The sequence below is a fragment of the Canis lupus genome, chromosome 32, assembly GCF_003254725.2.
Source record: "Canis lupus dingo isolate Sandy chromosome 32, ASM325472v2, whole genome shotgun sequence".
NCBI classification, from domain to species: Eukaryota; Metazoa; Chordata; class Mammalia; order Carnivora; family Canidae; genus Canis; species Canis lupus.
This window is the reverse complement of record NC_064274.1, coordinates 33,579,251-33,585,858: the sequence shown is the minus strand read 5'-3', so window position 1 is coordinate 33,585,858 and position 6,608 is coordinate 33,579,251. Positions and strand designations below refer to the sequence as shown.

Genomic DNA, 6,608 nt, shown 5'->3' with positions numbered 1-6,608 from the left:
GCTCTTTGTGGGGAGCCCAATGCGGGACTTGATCCCAGGGCCCCAGGATCACACCCTGAGCCAAAGGCAGATGCTCAACCACTGAGCAACCCAGGCATCCTTAGAATTGAATATTTTAGAAGGATATTGATTGCTCTGAATTTTACGTATTATCTCTCTGTTTTCTAGGTGACCCTTCTGAACATAATCTCTTGCCTTTCTGATTTACCATATCCAATATCATCCCTACATGGCCAATCTCAAATCCTGACTTTTCCTAATTTACCCTATAACCTCAGCATCTAAGTCTTAGCAGGTTAGTTGATTTTAGGAGAAGACTTAAAGCTCTGGCCAATAGAGTCAGGCAAAGATAGAATTTCTGAGATCATACATAGTTAATAAGTTTAATCGGCTGAGAGTGGCTAATAATGCTTGTTGTTCATGTATCCTGTTCAAATGTTTAAATACTCAACAGGATAAATGCTACTGAGATGTATCCAGCAGTTACGTCAGGGCATCCGCCTGCTCTTAATTACTCTAGACATAAATTGTTGAGTGTTAAAATAGCTAAACCTGGGTAAGCACCTAAAGGATTGTTCAAAGTCCAGCAGTTTTGGCAGATAAACCAATGAAACTTAAGTGCCATTCTTTCAGAGGTCATAACCCACAGAATTAAATTCCAATTTTGCCAGTCTGGCCTCTTCCATAGACCTTTCATTATCTAATGAACCAGCTACTGCTCCATTTGCCCATAAACCTCAAGATAAACCTGTGATGCATCAAAAGATTTGCAAATTATGTGCCTATTTGGATGTGAACCACCAAACTATGTAATCTAAGACCTTGAGTTCTATTGGCTTAGTTCTTTTATGGAATCATCTGGTTTACCTGGTCACTTGGATCAAGTTGAATAAGTAAATCATTATCTATTAAGGGTATATTCATGGACACCAACCTCTGCAACCATTTTTTGTTCTAAAAAATACATGCTGCTGCTGCTGCTACTTCTACTCGTCTCCTACGTATAGTCAAGTTCCTGTCACATGTACAGTATCCACAATTGAATGTTTTGGTTACTGAGGAGTTGGAATCTTTTCATTTGTCCAGATTGAACTTGATAGTCCTATAAATGCTCCAGGAGACCAGAATAAAGAAATAGGATTCTTTGTTGCTTCTGACATCCGAGGAAGGCCTCAAATCTTCCTCTCTCTCAAATGGCAGAAAACACTTACTCTGGACTTACATACCTAAGCTTTTATCAATGAAGGAGGTTTTTATGAATCTCTTTTGCAGTTTACGGCATAGAATTCACAGCAGAGATCCTGTGGGATTTGGATTTGTGCAATGTGGGCCCTGGATATTTAACTGCATTCAGCTTAGGGAAAGAGAGTACTACAAAGTTAAAAGTGCACAGGGCTAGTTGGCATCTCATATTCTAAAAGAGCACTATAATTTAAATAATTTAAATGCAACATAGTTTCATATTTTATTACCTATGTCAGAATTTCTGTGAAACTTCATGATATTCTAGGATATTTCTATATTTCTTTCTGTCTGGGTGGAATTAGAGTTCTTTGCATATTCTGAGCTGAGGTTATTCTCAGAGTGTAATTTGCATATTTTGTCCTAAGTAAGTTTTGATCAAATCTTCATTATAGAAGCCATTTTTCTTTTTTGTATCCTTTACACTCCAGAAGGGTATTTTTGTTTTTTTAAGAGTCACATTAATAAATAGTAAATATCACAACAAAATTAACAACCTTCATTTTCTCTATTTTATTACTGCAGTATTAAATCTGCATTGGCAATACTTAACTTCTATATCTTAGGATGAGAATATAAGCAGAATCAGGAGAGCAATTTGATCGAATTGAGAGGCTTTAGAATCAGACAAACTAGGCCTGAGTCCTGATTTGACATCCTCCCAACAGTATAACCTTCCTGGCTTTCTTGCCTGTAAAATGGCAATAGTGTAATCTACTGTTATGAACTGAATGTTTGTGTCTTCCCCAAATGTATACATTAAAATCATACCCCTTAATGATCGAGTGTCTGCCTTTGACTCAGGGTGTGATCCTGATTGGGGATCCAGTCTGGCCTCTTCCATAGTCCTTTCATTATATAATGAACCAGCTACTGCTCCATTTGCCCATAAACCTCAAGATAAGCCTGTGAAGCATCAAAAGAAGATGTGCAAATTATGTGCCTATTTGGTTATGAACCACCAAACTATGTAATCCAAGACCCCTGCGAGGAGCCTGCTTCTCCCTCTGCCTATGTCTCTGCCTCTCTCTGTGTGTGTCCCTCATGAATAAATAAATGAAGTCTTTAAAAAAATAAATATAAAAATAAAGTCACACCCCTCTATGTGGTAATATTAGGAGTAGGAGGTAGGTCCTCTGGGGAGAAATTAGGTCATAAGGATAGACCTGTCACAAACGGGGCTAGTGCTTTATAGGAAACGCAAGAGAGCTTGCTTCCTTTCTTAGTCTGCTGTTCACGTGAGGATACCATAGAAAGAAGGCCATCTGTAAGCTAGGGAAAGAGCCTTCACCAGGAGCCTAATCATGAGAGCACCCTGATATTGAACTTTCAGTCTCCAGAACTGAGAAATAAATGTCTGTTGTTTAAGCTCCCAGTCTGAAGTATATTTGTTGTAGCAGCTCAAGCTGACGAGGACACCTACCAAGTCAAGATTGGGTACACATAACACAGCACAATGCTTAGGAAACTCTCAATGGCTAGTCATACGTAATAGTAACACTGCTGAAGCAGCCTTTCAATCCATTTTAATTCACTTCTCAAAAACTATCCAGCACTTACTTGGTCCCAAATTTGTTACCCGGTTATGTGGATATGATCCGCTTTGTGGTGCAGATATAAAATAAGCCACAAATTGTGGGTCAAGGAGTTCAGTGTGTACTGAGAGAGATAGATACATGAATAATTACAATGAAATGCCATACAAATCCAAAGAGATATTTGTGCAAAGCTCTTTTGGTTACAGAGGAAATGACTAACTATGAGATGTGGAGTTTTGGAAAGGGTTCACAGAGCAGGGGACTTCTGGGTTTAGAGACACTGTAGGAATTTTTCCAATAAATAGAATTACTTAGTAGAGAGAGCCCTTAACGGGAAGCAAAGGTCACTGAATTGCTGCTCTTTCTCTGGGAACACTGGACCCAAGATTTCTAGATATCCTTTGCTCTGAAACCTCAGGGATGAGACTGCTTCCTCACCACCACCCCACCTTCAGTTGCAGGCAAGACCAGCCACCACATGACCTTTAATTACTATCCTGTGGCTTCTGAAGCAAATCCCATCATGCCTCAATACCAGCTCTCCTGTATTACCACAAGAAGTCCAGGATTCCCAGATCACCCAGTTTCACACAGATATTCATCATCACCCAGTTCCCAGCCTCCATGAATCTGACCATATCTCCCACACTCTTGGCTATCCAAGCCTTTCCACCCAAACTTGTTTCCTGATCAGAAAACTCGTCTCCTTCCTTAACGTCTTCGCTGAACATGTCCTTTACATTTTTGCTGAAATTTAACTTGGCTCCCGAAAACACTGCTTTCCTGGACCGTTCAAGTGAAGGACTTATTTTTATTTTTTCTTCTCATGCTTAAGTAGTACACATGACTGGAGCTTGAGGTAAGGTCTTTTCTGCTCCCTGTTCCCACTTCCAAATGATCACTCCTTTCTGCATTTGAAACTTCATGTCTTTTGAAACATCCATTCTCATACTATGTCACCCTGTATCCCTCTTTGTCAGGCCACATACAGACCTCTGAATCATTGTTCTTCACTCTTTAATACTTTCCCTGCCATTTTGGTTATCCACTTTAAAATACAGCTCTATGATCCAACTATCACCTTGGCTTCTAAATTCTTTTCTTTCATTAGCTCCATCCTAATGGATAGCTAAAAAGATAATCTTTTTCTCCAACCTTTCTCCATGACCCCCATGTCATACCTAGACCTTGTCATCACCCAAAACTGAATTTCAGTTTCAAACATCTCATTTTGATTGTCATCCCCTGTTCTTCCAGTCTATTCCCTCTAGGACTCCACTCATGCAATTCACCAACTCATCACAGCTACCCATTCATTGACCCTATAATTCATCTTTATTCATCATAACTCCTTGTCTAAACATGTCATATTATCCAGCTTGTTTTTCATGATTCTGCCCTATAATTACTTCCCAATGAATGTCTTTAACTGCCTTTATACTTTCTCCCTCAGGCAAACTTTCCTGGCAAAATCTAAACTCTGATCAAATGCACCTATCTGTTGGATGCATTAATCTATCCTGCATTTAAGTGGCTAAATACTCCTTGGGAATATTACATAATTATGCTTATTAGAGTCACCCATGAACAACATCTTGCCAGAAACAATGGCTAGTTCAATGTCCTCACCTGTCATTTCCTTATCTGAAATATATTTTTTAAAGATTGTATTTATTTATTCATAAGAGACACACAGAGAGAGGCAGAGACACAGGCAGAGGGAGAAGCAGGCTCCTTGCAGGGAGCCAGATGCGAGACTTGATTCCTGGACCCAGGATCACACCCTGAGCTGAAGGCAGATGCTCAACCAACTGCTGAGTCATTCAGGCATCCCTGAAATATCTTTTTCTAGGTATATTTACTTATTATGATGTGCTACAACTTTGAGAGTGTTTTTGTTTAAAACCATCATAAGTGCACTTTTACATAGAGTTCCCTCTGGATAATATTCTATGTGCCACTGGCATGACATTTCACAACTTCAGACAGTATCCAAAATGCAGGATTTCCTTACCACTAGCTGGACCGAAAATTTTAATTGCCAGAAATTGTTACATGTATTTAGTAATCAGGCATTTGTTTTCTATTGTGTTTCGCCTTGTTTCACCACTTAAAGTCATTAAGAATCTACGGCAAGATCAGGCTCTTAATATCTAGCCATCTAACAATGTACTCTACTAACACTTCTCTCATCCTGGTCCCCTACACAATATCTTAGACCATGTGCTATTTCCCAACTTCCAATTATCAGATATTTTTAAATGACATTTAGCTTCCTACTATCAGATGCTATTAAATGCACTGACCTCAGTTCTCCCAAAGCTCATGAAAGATACATCCTCATCTGAAATCATTGCTTTTTCCTAGATCTTGAATTTAATAAACCCTAAATCTAAGTCTGCTTTAGGAAAGCTGCTCTATATCTGCTGCATCCTTTATTGAATTTTTAGGGGAGGTGGGGCAAGAGTCTATGGAGAAAAACTCTATTCTCTCATTTGTAGAATAAGAGGAATAGAACAAATATCATGAGGTTTTTGATATTTCAATGTGTTAATATACATAAATGTTTTAGTAGAATCCTGGCACATAGTAAAAATTCAATAAATGTTGCTTTTATAATTGTTATTATTATCTAGAACCATCTCTCAACCCCTGGCTTCAATTGCCAAATGCATGCCAGTCCAAGGGAAGAATACTCATTTTTTTTTCTTTTTCTGGTTAGTTATCTTTACTCATTTGTCATCTTTTCTTTTCTTCCTCCAGGCAATTTCTCCCAGTATTTTATTGGCTTCTCCTCCCAGTAGACATTCTATTAACCTCTCCCTATCCTTATTGTTACCTCTAATACTTCAATTGCATTATATTCCAATTTTATTAAGATTCTCTGGGAAATGTATAAAAATAATAATTGTATAATAACCATCCTAATGGTACAATTGTTTAGAAGTAAAGATTCCAACAAACATTAAGATTAATTTTAACATTTTTTAGCCTAGGAGATCCGAATCAGTGTATCTATTTATTTTTTCAAAATTTACCAGAAGCCTTTAGTGAAATGTCTATTCAGCTTTTTGGCTCTCATCTCCCTCCATCTGATCTCTGTGCCCACTGCACCACACCTGGGGATAGTTTCTGGTTCCTGCTACACTGGCGCTGCCCTTGCTCTCTTCAGGTGCCCTCATAGTCATCTGCCAGGACTTCATCAGCCGTGATGAGATGTTCTCCAACATCTATAAGATCTGGGAGATCTCATATCCTGCACCTGGAGGTAGACTGGAAGATGGTCAGTAGAACAGCGAATATCATTAATGGCTAGCTCATTGGTGAAAATGCCACCTCAAAGTCCCCAAGGGCAGCAAAGGTAGCAAGAGCACAGTTACCACTGGTGTTGCTATTGTCATGAACCATCCTTGGCAGGAAAAGAAAAACAGCTTCACAAAAGCCTATAAGAAATATATCAATGATTGCATGAACTTAATCAAAGGCAGACTTGAAGAACAGAGACCAAAAATAGAAAAACCTTTTATGACAGGGGCTGCAGAACAAATCAAGCACGTTCTTGCTAATTCCAGAAACTACCAGTTCCTTTTTGCTAAAAACATGAATCTAGATGGCGTGATTGCTCTGCTGGACTACAATGAGGATAACATCTTTAAGGATGTTTTAGAAATGGAAAAATGTTAACCAATTTGGCTATTACATTGGATTGATCACCTGTTGCAGTAACTGGCTATTACTTTTCATCCATACAAATCAGAACTTAGGCAAATGGGACTGATGCCATTTTGAGCTCTTCATTAATTTTCGGCTTGATATACTTGGAGCGGA

At 38.7% G+C, this 6,608-nt stretch overlaps 1 pseudogene; it reads left to right on the top strand.

Annotated features, from left to right (window-relative positions):
- The first annotated feature begins 5,966 nt into the window (after window positions 1–5,966).
- Window positions 5,967–6,464, top strand: LOC112671752 (translationally-controlled tumor protein-like; annotated as a pseudogene).
- The last annotated feature ends 144 nt before the right edge of the window (window positions 6,465–6,608 follow it).